This window comes from Anopheles funestus, chromosome 2RL (assembly GCF_943734845.2).
Source record: "Anopheles funestus chromosome 2RL, idAnoFuneDA-416_04, whole genome shotgun sequence".
In the NCBI taxonomy this organism is placed as follows: domain Eukaryota; kingdom Metazoa; phylum Arthropoda; class Insecta; order Diptera; family Culicidae; genus Anopheles; species Anopheles funestus.
The window spans coordinates 3,494,472-3,507,477 of NC_064598.1; the positions used below are offsets into that span (position 1 = coordinate 3,494,472).

General features: G+C 40.9%; 1 protein-coding gene across 3 annotated transcripts in view; it reads right to left on the reverse strand.

Annotated features, from left to right (window-relative positions):
• The window catches only part of LOC125774780 (uncharacterized), a 105,281-nt gene that overhangs the window by 36,301 nt on the left and 55,974 nt on the right, over positions 1-13,006 (reverse strand). The window lies entirely within an intron of this gene.

A 13,006-nucleotide genomic window follows, 5' to 3' on the forward strand; every position in this document is an offset into this window, starting at 1 on the left:
CAAATCTATAACATGATGTTTACATGATTACAAGTCGGTGTTTCTTTCTCGTAGGTGTATCGCATGCAAAACTAGAACCCTATAATGTGGTCCAATTTACTAAACAAAACAAAAAAACTCAACAAGGACCAGGCGTCTCCATTTTACATTCGATGTGAAGCACCAGGCGTCTCCATCAGCAAAACAGATTTTGTGAGAATCTTCGGATGGTCTGCTTTTGAATATTATTATGAGCAATAGGGGGGGTGGAAACAAAACACGTCACATGTGATATTTATGCTTCCAGGGATCCGTTCCTTTTAAATGTAATTTGTATACTACAAACTTTACATCCATGATGGATAGGAGAGCATTTGTATCCTTTTCCATTCCACAATGGAAATTTCACATATGAAGAGTTACTTCCAAACACATGCAATACGTAGTTACATGCCAAGCCCATGCTTTATGGGGCACATATAAATAGGACGTTTCGGGAAGCTACTTCCAGTTCGCCATGTACTGAGTTCGATAGAGCGAATCAGGGACTTTAGCCCGAATATGATAATTGGAATTACCCAAAACGCATTGACCCGTAAACGCTTGGTAACGACACAAGAGTGAACCAAAATGTGCATCCAGCTAGGTTTTGTTCAATCGATATACGCACACTGACACACACACTGATCTTCAAAATGGTGTACAAATGCGAAATGTTTTACATTTCCTTCAACCCGACCGGTAATCCGTAATAACGGATTTTACACTAATTAAAACTGTTCCCACTGAGAACTTCTGCTGAATGTGTTATAATGAATAATCAACCAGAGATTTGTGCGGTGATTGTTCGTTAAGTTAATTATGTATACCCTTATGGAGAAATGATCGATTCTGGCTTTAAATCGTGATTTATCGAATGATCATTTCGATGTTTTGATGTACATAAGTCAACATAATATTTCATTAAGAAAATTGATGTTTGAAAAAATGAAAACGAAGCAACGGAAAATTTTTTGATAATAACATAAAACTGCTGTAATGCTGATTGACGCTTTCTTTGAACATGTATAGATATGGTTTTCACATAAAATATTCATTCGGTTCCATTCCACAAATCCATTAGTGTGAAATCACTTCGTAAAGATTGTTAAGACACTTTTTTTCACAAGCTCAACACTAATATCACTTGAGAAACACTCTTTTGGTAAAGATATTTTTGATTAATGGCTATTTGTACATTTTTGTATCTATGTTACTTCCGCATCACTTCCACCACTGACGTACCCTAAGCTACACTTTATTACAGTAAGCTTCATTCATAATTGCAAACGGACAAATGTCTATTTTCTAAAATTCCATTTTGTCTTCACCATATTTTGCACAGAAGAGACTAATCACACCAACGTCTAAACATTTACCATCAATCACTTCTGTTGCACAATCACTACTGCATGGAATAAATAAAAAAGAAGAAAATGATAACCCCTTTACCACAGCCGTCGAAGCTGCCGAAGCTGAGTCACGGATGTAAATTTCACCCAAGGGACATGTATTATCACTTACGAAAATTAAACACTGTTTATCGGAGCAACCTGGACCGATATGGAGCGTACCATATGAAACCATTCAAAAACCGGCTAAGAGACAACGGGGGAATGCTTTGTTTTTCCCCCTCTATTTTTGGTGAACGTTTACGAGCAGGATACCGACCGGACAGTTAAACTTCTAAGCCGCGAGTTCAGCAAACACTGATTGGGAAGGTTAGTTTGATGTCGCTACCAAACCGGGATGCTGGAGTTGGCCGAGACTTGGCGTGAGCGTCTGCTTTCTCGATTCGTTTCGATCACATGCAAAATACACTTTAGCTCACCAATAAAACATACCGTGCCGAGCCCTAAATGAGAGCGAACTTTGATAACACTGAGACGACACTCCTTCCAGTGAGCACAAGCTTTAGCACTTGGTAGCACTAGCACACTAACAAATATCTTACGCCCCGTGTGTTTGTTTGCGTAGTAGAGTAGCTTTCTGTCAAATTAGCTCACGACACGGACGGTGTTTTATTTCAGCAAAACAAAGCAGACGGCCCGTTATGCCTGGCAGGCCAGTGGGAGAAAGTGTTCACCGAATCATTCTCACTTTCATTTACGCCCCATTCTCACGCTCACTAAGCACAGCTCACGGACACTCTTTTCACGATCTTAGCTTCTCATCTGCTCAGCTGCTCATCCCGCAGCATCCATGCACTCAAACGGCACTCATCACATTCGGGAGTTACATACGTACGCCCAAGGATAACGGGCGACCAAGGGGTAAGCCAACAAAAAATAACCTCCGAAGCAAACACCAGTGAACGAACCGAACTGGGCACACCCTTACTGAACCACAGACAACGCGATACTGAGTAGGGCTTGACTTTTGGCAGTGATGTTTTATAATCGGCCGATTGGGCTGCGATTGGGCTTCGGATCTGTTTTTCTCCGAATCCCGAATCCGGGTGAGCAGGAGTGTCCTCACCTGGCCGGTTACTGGTTGAGTTACTGGTGAGGCGAGCCTTTTTTAAATATCAACCAGTGTTGGAGTTTTGTAACGGCAACGAAGGAAATTGAAGATCATTTTCACATAAAAAAAATAATTCCAAATGTTCTAGATCCTACAGTTTGTTACCGAATATATAAACGAAATGTTTAATTATTTGCATAATTGTTACTACGTATAATCTTATGTACGATAAAGAATATCTTGTAATAAAAATAAACCAATTTTCCAACGTGAATTAAAAGCAGTTATTGAAAATAACTTTGACCGTAACTTAGAAAAAAAAAACCTTCCACGCATATCCCCATTAGCACTGATTTACTCATAAAAGTCAAGCACACCCTTGTCCCACACAATAAAGGAGAATAATTAAAACTAACTCCCAATCCTTAAACCACTCTAAAGCGTAATGCTCCATCGTGTGCATTGGTCCCATCTCGAATCGAATTATGCACCATCCGGTCACCGCTCACCGTATAGGGCGTTGACTTCAGCCGTGTAACATGTTGTGCAAATGGGTTGGATGGAGGATCTACATCCACCCCTTTTCAGACCTTCCACAGAGTACAACAACAAAAAAAGAAACAACTCCGACCTGATGCTGGAGTAACGTGGCGTGTAAAATCATTCACCCGCTAGGAATGGGCGGATGAACCGATGAACTCAAACAGGGCCGTTCCTTTCGTACGTGAAGTCTGAGCTTACATCGAGTGCCACTCAGGCCACTCACCGTCGGTCACACTCTCCCTGCTGTACGGTTCTCTGTAGCGCAACCTTACTCTTTGTTGTGACCGTATGGGACAGGCCCGAACTTCCCGCAGCAGCTTCTAAAGATAGATCCGCTTACTTGTCGTCCTTTTTCGGTGTGTCTGCCATTCCTCCAACCGTGCCCTGCTCTTGTGGCACTTCACGCAAGGAAAGCGATAGCCGACAAAACGGAAAATTACCCTATTTTCACGTTCTTTTATGTTACACACACACCCACATGCATCGAGAATAATCGAAGCGAGAAAACAGCTCCAGTTTCGGCTAGCACGACTTGTCGAAAGGAGCGTTTGTCCATGTAAGATAAGTTAACTTTCTCCCCTTTTACGAAGCATCACATCATCGAATGTATTGGAAAAAAAGCTGTCGATTCGGGTTTTCTTTTATTATTTTTGTATCGGTCTTTTGCTGTGTGTACCTGTGTGCAGCATCCATTCGGTACACCAACGGTTTGCGTATTGGGTGAGGTTGTTACAACCAGCCACGCCATAACCAGGTTCACGACCATCAGTGACGAACGCTGGTTCGTGTTTCGCGGTTGTCTTTCATCGCTACAGCACCAGCTGAAACAGCTGAACCTTGAGCAAAACCAACAAACAACACAAAAAAAAACAGCAACGAATGTCGGAAAGTTATCCTTACGTTCGGACGTCCTTTGTGAGATTTCTGGTGAAGCTGTATTTGCTACAAACCCTACCCCAACGGTTCGTTTTTTCGAGTTGGCAAAGGAACATTGTGGATATTCACATTGCTAGGAGTTTCCGTTCGAATTCACACGAACTATTCGCTTTAACCGGTTCTCTCGGTTGAGTTTAATGCACTTGGAGCATCGTGGCGGAGAATGTATTTATTCCCATGCCCCCACCACCAGCGCCAGCATGACACACCCGAGACGCATAAACAGGCACATCACAGTGCCAGCAGAGGCAAGACTTTGTTTGCACAACGTTCATGTCTTCGGATCGCATCCGAAAGCATGTTGCGTAACGAACATTCTTGAGAGTGCATTAAAGAAAGCTTGTTCGGTGCGTCACTACAAAGACTCCAACGGGCGTAACGGTTGGCCCGCTTTTTGGCCGCACAACGATGGAACAGCTTTGCGGGTACGAATGCGACCAGATCATTTACCACCATTGGCTCTACGGTGGTAGCTGCACGCCGTTACGCCACTTGAAGTATGTCCTACCCGGCGGCATCATCAAAGAGCGAATCATCAAACAGTTTCCACCCACGGTTTTCCAACGTTCGCTTTGCTTTTCGCGAATGGGAAGCGATAAAAGTAAACGATCTTAAGGAAGGCTCTCAATACAGCCAAGTCAGTGCAGCCAAAACCGCAAACACTTACTTGCAGCGGCTCGGTCATAAGAAAGCGGCTGCACAGAAAGCGTAAATGGTCGCTGGGTCCTTGTCCCGCGTGTCACGGGACCGCCACAGGGAGGGAGGGGTAGCAACGGTGCGCACACTTTCACTCTTGACGTGAGGTGGCGTATTAAACATAATGCGCTTTTATTGCAATTCACAAGCGTTATAGCGTACGGAAAAAGGGCCGAAAGCGAAATGCGACCACCTCAATGAAAATGGTGGTAACTTTTACTTTTTTCTCTTTCTCTCCTCCCAAACCCGCCGATCCGATCCGACGTGGGCAATGGCCGAAAAAAGTGAAGTGAAAAAAAAGAACAAAGAACAAACTTTCCTTTCCAGCAGCAATAAAGGTACGTTAACTCGTGCACATGTTATTGGACTTTGGCGAGTGAAAAAAAAGGAAAAGTTTTGTTTGCAGAAACCTTCCTTTTCGGTTTTTTTTAAGTTTTATATGCTTGTTTAAGTTTTATTCTACATAATCAAATTGGGTGTGCTGCTAAGCACAAAAGGGATTGAGATTGGAAAGTTTATTCAATCACTTATCATAATTTTAGGTGTGTGTTTTTTTTATTGTTCAATAATCACACATTATCCATACTGCAAAGAGAAATTGAGGGAAGTTTCAAAGTTTCCCCCCTAACTGAAATAAAAATTCCATTGAATGTTACAAACAAAAAGCATGAAGAAAAGCGCATACATTTTTCATGCACTTGTGCAGTGAAAGACATCCAGTAATGCTTCTTGCTGCACACTTTTCTCACAATCGGAAGAACGAAAGAACGAATTTAAAGGAAAAACTTCTTCAGAATGTTGTATTGACTTTTCGTAAATGCAGCAAAGTAGAATAAAACTCATCCCTTCGCACATACAACCAGCATAACCTCTTCGTCCGATGAATTTTACACTTTTTCGATTGCTTTCTACTTTACCTGTAAGTTCAACATTTCTTTAACACCGCCATTAAAAATTTGCTATCGATGTGTGTGTATTTCGTTTCGATTTCGAACGAATTGCTCTTGTGAGGTGGCGGCAATGACCGAGAACGGTAATGGCAATGGAATGGGTAGAAGAGTTTGAAATTTGCGAACGTGTCGAAACTGTTGATTGCATTAATTTCCTCCATTACTCTCGTTGGGTACGGTTGTGAAATCGATCCACCTTCATCCGCGGCCATTCCTTGTTCGGACGAGGAAAGTTAACGGTTTTTTTTGCATCACATCGACCGCAAGCAAAACGAGGAGATGTGTTTCGATTTTATTTCACAAACGAAACACTCACACAGTGATTGATGTTGATTGGCACTAAATGTGGGGTCAGTATGTTCACCTGTTGATTGCCGAACCATAATGCACTGTACAGGTTGCAATAATAACATTGCGTTTGAAACGACAACTAAATCATCGTTCATCGATAGCACACGCGTTGTTCGGTTTGAATTGTTTTCTTTTCCTTCGCCAAAAAAAAAAAAGTTAACGAAAACATACGACACAATAAACTCCCCAACCGTTCGTAAGGTCCGTGCAAACTTTGTGCTGAGTAATGATAGCAAATTTGTCTCCCATCCACCCATCCATGGTACATTTATCATCCCGAATGGTTGCCCTTTTTGTCCTTCAAGTTTGGGCAAGAATGCCCACGTAATCCTACAGATTGTGTCCGTTTAATTTCACTGTACGCCTAAACAAACAATCGACGCAACAAAATCGTACAATGACTTTCCAATACGCGGTACAAAACGAAGGCTGCTCATTTTATGGATTAATGCGACAAATCGCGTTGCCTCACAGTTTATTTTCATCGTAAAATTGTAAATTGACGACAAAGTTTTCCCATAAATTGCTTTTTGACGGATGAAAACGCACTTTTTAGCACGGTAAACGGACGGAAGGAGAAATAATCTCTCGAGAAGAGTTTAGTTGAGGGGTGATATAATTAAATTCAATACGATTTTTATACTTCGGATTAGCAACATTCTTGCAATAACAGCACTGGGAGTTTACTGACATTTACAAGTAAAAGACTTAAATAGGTCTTAACTTCTACAATTTTGGAATCCTTGGAGCCTTCCATATTTATCATACACTATCTCTCTTTGGTGACTTTAAAGGTATAAAAACCAATCACACACCAGAGTAAAGATGTTGAAGAGCTCAATTTCTTCAATAGTCTGTGACAGTGAGATGGATTAGCCTAACGGGACTAAGGATAGAACATAACATCCCGAAGACTAACAACACCAAACCTTGAAAACTCTATAGATAATACAATTGTGTAGCGAATTGACCTCATGAAGCTCTGGTGAGATTGTCACTAAAATAACACCAGACAACTTAGCTTTTCAAGTGACTTTAGGCTGTCCGTATGACCAAAAGAGGAGTGAGGGATTCGAATAAAGACCTAGAAATAGTTTTATTGATTTCGTAAAAAAAAACCCAGAAAAACGAATGGCAAACGACGTTGTACAAATGTGGGCGGATGATGCAACTCCTACGTTATTAATTTCTCCTTAACACTAATAATTTTTTACGATGTTTTCCATTAGTAAAAACTGCGAATAAGCAAATCAAAATCTCATATCTACAACAATTTTAACAATTTTTTAACTATTCGACTTCATGGTATCGATAAAGCTTGTGAAAATCTCAATTAACAGTCTACTTGGAAAATTGAAGATTTTTTTAATTTCCCTGAATTTCACTTAATAAACATAGGAATTTCCATTTCTAGAACATAGTTTAATTCACCTAGGTCATATCGAGTTTGCCCCACTTCGATGTGTAAATACACCCAATTCTTAACTGGAGCATAAAAATTCATTTACCATATCCCACTATAGCATGCTGTTGCTGGGTACTTCCCCGAACGGTGCACAGTGGAGCGTGGCAGGGAAAATCATAAATTCAATTACACTTTCCGACGAAATGTCGATGGTTTGCACTCCGCAAAACAAGTTACGTTTCGGGCGAAATTACACCGAACCGTTCGGGTTGCTGTGGCTCAGGTCCACAACAAAGCACAAGGAGATGCTGAACTTTGCCCACCACCCACGAGGGGGTACCTTTCGAAAGACAAAGATCACCAACCAGAGACCAATCGTTCGCACGGACCAAAGGTGTCAAGCTGGTGGAATAATCGATTTAAAACTTTGTTAATCCGCCCATTTACTTTACTTAGTTTCGGGGTGCGAACGGTAAACATAACTGTGCAGATGTGGGAATAGGGAAAAAGCTCCAATTTCCGATCTGCTGCTGCGCTTCGTGATTGGAAATGTTCCGCTGGTGTAGGTGAATGCTGCTGTTCTTTTTATGATGGAGAAACAACATCTTGAATAAACTACGCAACGGTATGCCGACGTATGGAGAACAGTTTGAGATCGTGCTTTTCCTTCGTAATCAACTGTTTGTTGTTGTTTGCTTACAATTGCATGTAGTTGTAGTGTCCCCGGTGTTGTTTAATTAAATTGCTTCCACAAGTTCTGGCACAAAAATGTTCCATTTACAAAGGATTCTGGGAGCTCGCCCACCCAGCAGTGGTTCCCTCACGTAGTTTAAGTATTATAATTGCAAGCAGATCTCACAATGCCGTCCCTTACACAGGACAATAGTCATTGCACATCCCTGAGAGACATTAACATTAGCCACAATAAGAGTCAAACTGAAGCTAGGACTATTCATATTTAACCCTTTTTTGTATATGTGAACATTTCTTTACACAAATGCTAACCACGTCTATACCGCAGTTTGTTTCCAATGCTTGTATCAATGAAAATTGTTCTAACATTCATTTCTTGTCTGTTCAGGGCCCGAACTTTTCAGAAAGGACTATTTCTACTGACGTGACACTACAAGCACAACAATATCGATAAGGAAAATTAATTTTCCTAAACGTAGGGTAGGGATGAGAAATTTAATAAAAATGCTTATAATTAAAACCGATACAAAAACGGACGTGCCCGACCTGTCCTAGAAAATCTGGCAAGAGCGCTCACAGGAAAGGTTACGAGCCGAAGGAGAAGGAGTAGTTGAGAAACAGTAACAACGGTTGCACGGACGATTCATCTTAAACAATTTCCCCCCTTTCGCCGCATCCTGCTGAACCTCGCCCTTAACCAGCAATAACTTCAAACGGTGTCAAGTGCAAATAAATCAACGTAAATGCAAACACCTTAACGGTTTGCAGCGCGCGAGATGCGAAGCCGATGAAAAGCATCTCCCAGCACCTGTCGCCCTACCCCAAAAAAACGTCACGCGTACAAATAAGCCGAGAAAAGGAGCAACACCTTCGACTTAAGTTTAATGACTTTCGGTGCAAAAGTTTTCCACTCGGTCGGGTCGGCAGCCCGCTGCATCGGGTGCCATGTTACGTTGTAGCTGTGCAGTAAGACGATGGTGCATAATCAGCAGCGAGTAGAGTTAAATTAGTTTCAATCCCCGTACGCGAGACGTACAAAATGGTTCCACGCCGCACAATGAACGAACGTGGGGGGAGGGCGATGGCGTAGTCGCAACAAAGTTAGTGTTAAATAAAGAATATCAAGAATTTCACCATGAAGGAAGAACTTTACCTCATCAAAAGTAGTATTTTGATAGTGGACGAAGCTTCTTCTTACGTCCTCGAAAGCGATGGATGGCACAGATTTAACATGCTGTGTTTTGACAGCAAAATGGAAACTTTTCCGGTGTTGAAATAAAATCAGAGAGCAGAAAATAAGTTCGTTGTGTGAAAAGTCCTCAACGTAATCGCTTACAGAATTTTTTCTATTTTAAAAACAATCGGAGGAAATTCTTCCTGTATTTCATTTTAATTATAACGAAAACTGCCTTTTTGCCAGTTTCGTGATAATTTTTATAGAACATTTTGTAGGAATGATAATTTATTATCATAATCGAACAATTCATTACGATCTGCTTCCCGTGTAGTAGAAACATTTTGAGTAACTGTTGTAACATTTAACATTACTCCCGAAGGGTATATGGAACGCTCATTGCATGAAATGTATTCTTTTGTTGGCCTCTTTTTGCAAGCCTTCTAATTATCTCTCCAAAAATGTATCTCCATAATAATCAACCGACGGTGTAAAACATGACCCACATAAAACAACGACCCACAACCAACAAAATCATTAACCATCATCGTAAAGCGCTGAGAATCAAGAGAACGGTGAAGCAAGTGCGCACGAAAAAAAGGGAAACCCTCACAATCTTGCAATTTGTGCTCATAAATTCTTTTACGATCGTATCTGTTTTCTTAACGATTATGCGCAACGCACCCTGAAGTGTTGTTCATCAAGTGACTGAGAGTGAGCCGGACTCAAACGCACTCAACTGACACGGCTTGATGCAATTAGAATTAAATTTTAAAATAGCTTGCCCTTGTGACGCATGACAATAATAATGTGAACGAAGCGCGAACATGCTTTTTCAGGACACTACCCTGCCGACGGTCATAAAAGAAAAAGGTGCATTAGTTCAAAGTGGACAAATGGACATGATATACGATAAACCATGCCTTTAAAACCTACCATCTTTCTTGTTAGTAATTGCAAGCTTTAAAAGTCGGACGTACGTTTTGAATTTCAACATCACTAACTTTAAATTACATTTTGTCAGCGATATTTAAATTGAAAATATTCCCCAATTGTACACATTATCGTTTCGAACGAAGCCTTCTTCAACTTGGATGAGCATATTCTGTGTCTCTATGATTTTGTCACTCTTTCTCCAGGTATTTCTCGATGAGTAGATATCGTGGAAATGTCAGTCAGTTGTTAGAATTTCCCCGCTGCAATATGCGCTAAAAGAAAGGAAATTGAATTTGAATTGCACCGTCTGTATCGTATTCAAGTAGGAGATGGATCGCAAATGGAAATAAATGTTTGGAACTGTCGAATGGTTTTATCATTCAAACACAATACAATTGTTGTAAGGTGTGCATCAGATTTGAAATTAAAATCCTTTTTTTAATGTGATTTCAATATTTTTTATGGCATATTATCAAGAAATACCAGGCGCCTCCATCGAAAAATATTTCCTGCGATTATTTCCATTTTAAGGTTTTGAAAGTTAAGTGAGCTGTTTTCAAGAATAATTATAGCTTGAAACGAATAATGAATTAAAGTTTAAACACCACTATTGCTTTCTCATATCCTTTTGGGGCTCATGGAAAGCTCCGTTTCTTTGAATATTAAAAATAGAATCTTCTCCATAACAAAACTTGTTTATAACCCTCTCAAAACTTTCATACACCTACTCTCTCATTTCCATGTGTATGTTCCAAACTGCTCGGTACGGAACGGTGACATATTCTTATCTAAAATTTAGCAAATGTCACTGCAACATAACTCAACAACGAATGGCAAGGAACCACACAGTATCACAATTCACCTCAAATTTCCCGGAAACCTCTCGCAACAACGCGATGGCACGAACGTTACGCTAATGCTATGATACACAAAAAAAAACATGCAAAAGACCATTTCTTCGGGCAATCCTCCAAGCTCAGTTTCACACCCGAAACCTTGAAACGGCCTCCAAAAACGTTCCTCGGGGACTGTTTCTTTTAATTCGAAACGGCATATCGCTTTGCCGATTCAAGCGTATCCTTTTGCCGGTGGATTCGAAAGATATCATGTCAGGGCAAGCAATAGACATCCTGCATCCAGTACCTGCTACAGCATGCTAGTTGGTTTTCGGTCCAATGTGCTCGGTTGATGCGGTTGCGGTTTTCGACAACCATCCTTCCGAACACGTCGAAATAGACCTGCACCGGGGTGTGCTTTCTGTGTGCGCTTCTTCGGTCATCAATGAGAAAGCACACGGGCACATGCACACATTGCGATGAGGCAAAAGTCAAAGGTCTATCTAGAACTCAGCTATTGCTCGTCCAAGAGCACCAGCTGTTGCTTTCGCTTTGGGTCCGGTCAACGGGCCTCCGAAAAGACGGGCGAACGTTCCCATTCGATTCGCATATCTTCTACTATATCGAATCGTGCCTTTGCTTCCCATTTGCTCCTCGTTTACAGTTTCTTCTTTTTTTTCTTTTCTTTTCTTTTCGGCTGTTCATTCATTCCGTACAAAGAGCAGAAAGCCCTTCGGGATTGATACTGGTACTACCTCCATTTACTTTGAACCCTCATTTGCGGGACTGCTTTCATTTCAATTTGTTTGTAGCTCAAGCACAAGAAGAACGTGAGAACGAAAGAGACAAAGAGAGAGAGAGGGAGAGAAAAAAAAGCATCACATTCTCCTGCACATCATCACGAAGCCGTGGAGGCACGGACCATCGTGTCGATGCTGTGTCGTTCGGGGAAGCAACGAACGGAACCATATTTTACTCCGAAAGTCGATTTCTTTGGTCGACTACCATCTTTTGACCCTGTCGTTTTGTGGTCTTTCAAAAAACCGACAACCCGACCTTACTAGAGGCTCTGCAGTCACCTATGAACGTTGGATGTTTTACAGCGCCAGCTAGTTTGCAGCTTCGAACGATGATATCAAATTTGCCAATTTCATCTTCTGCTTTTATTTCGGTTCGTGATCCCAAGAACTAGGTAGCATGTGAGGAGTGTGACCGATTCTGCTCAACGCATCAAACTCCAATGTGTTATTGAATTGAGTCTTCACTCCACGGGCTACACGGTACACACGAGAATTTGAAACTTTCATGCAGCTTTCTAGTCCAAATCATACTTGTTGATTTATCAGGGTTGATGTGTGTTTAATAAACATAAATTTCTCCGGAATTTGCAATCAAGCCAATGCTCTGGATTAATTTGGATATTTTGACTATAAAGTTCATGAGTATATGAAGTGAGGTGTTGACTTATTGACAGTTGTTGAAGAGCAAAAGTATCCTTGACGATTAATCATTGCGTTGCGTCTTTGCTTGCACCACAGCATTTGTACATATGCAATATAATTTTTAGATTCATTTATATAAGATTTATGAAATTTTGATTAAAATTGTTTATTTATACTAACAATTAAATGATGTATTAAATGCCTACTTTCAACGCCTAAGAATTCAAGACAAAGCAACAATAACCTTGTGGACAAAAAATCCTTGTACCGCTGCTAGTAAAAGGAAAACCCCACGCTTCATTGCATAAGCCCTAAGGTAAGCTCATTGTTGCTCTGGTTGATGAGCTTAATGCATCAACAGTCATCAAATGATTTGAAGCAGAATAATTATGGGTCCACATTTTATTGTACATTCTTCAACAGAGATGCTTCGTTTTTATGCAACAGCACGAGTTCGAGCAGACGATAAAAAATGCAATCAAGATCGAAAGGTATAATTATTCAAAACTGTGCCAACAGAACTGTCCGGGATGGACTGCGCTGCTCTTTTCTCGATTGCACAT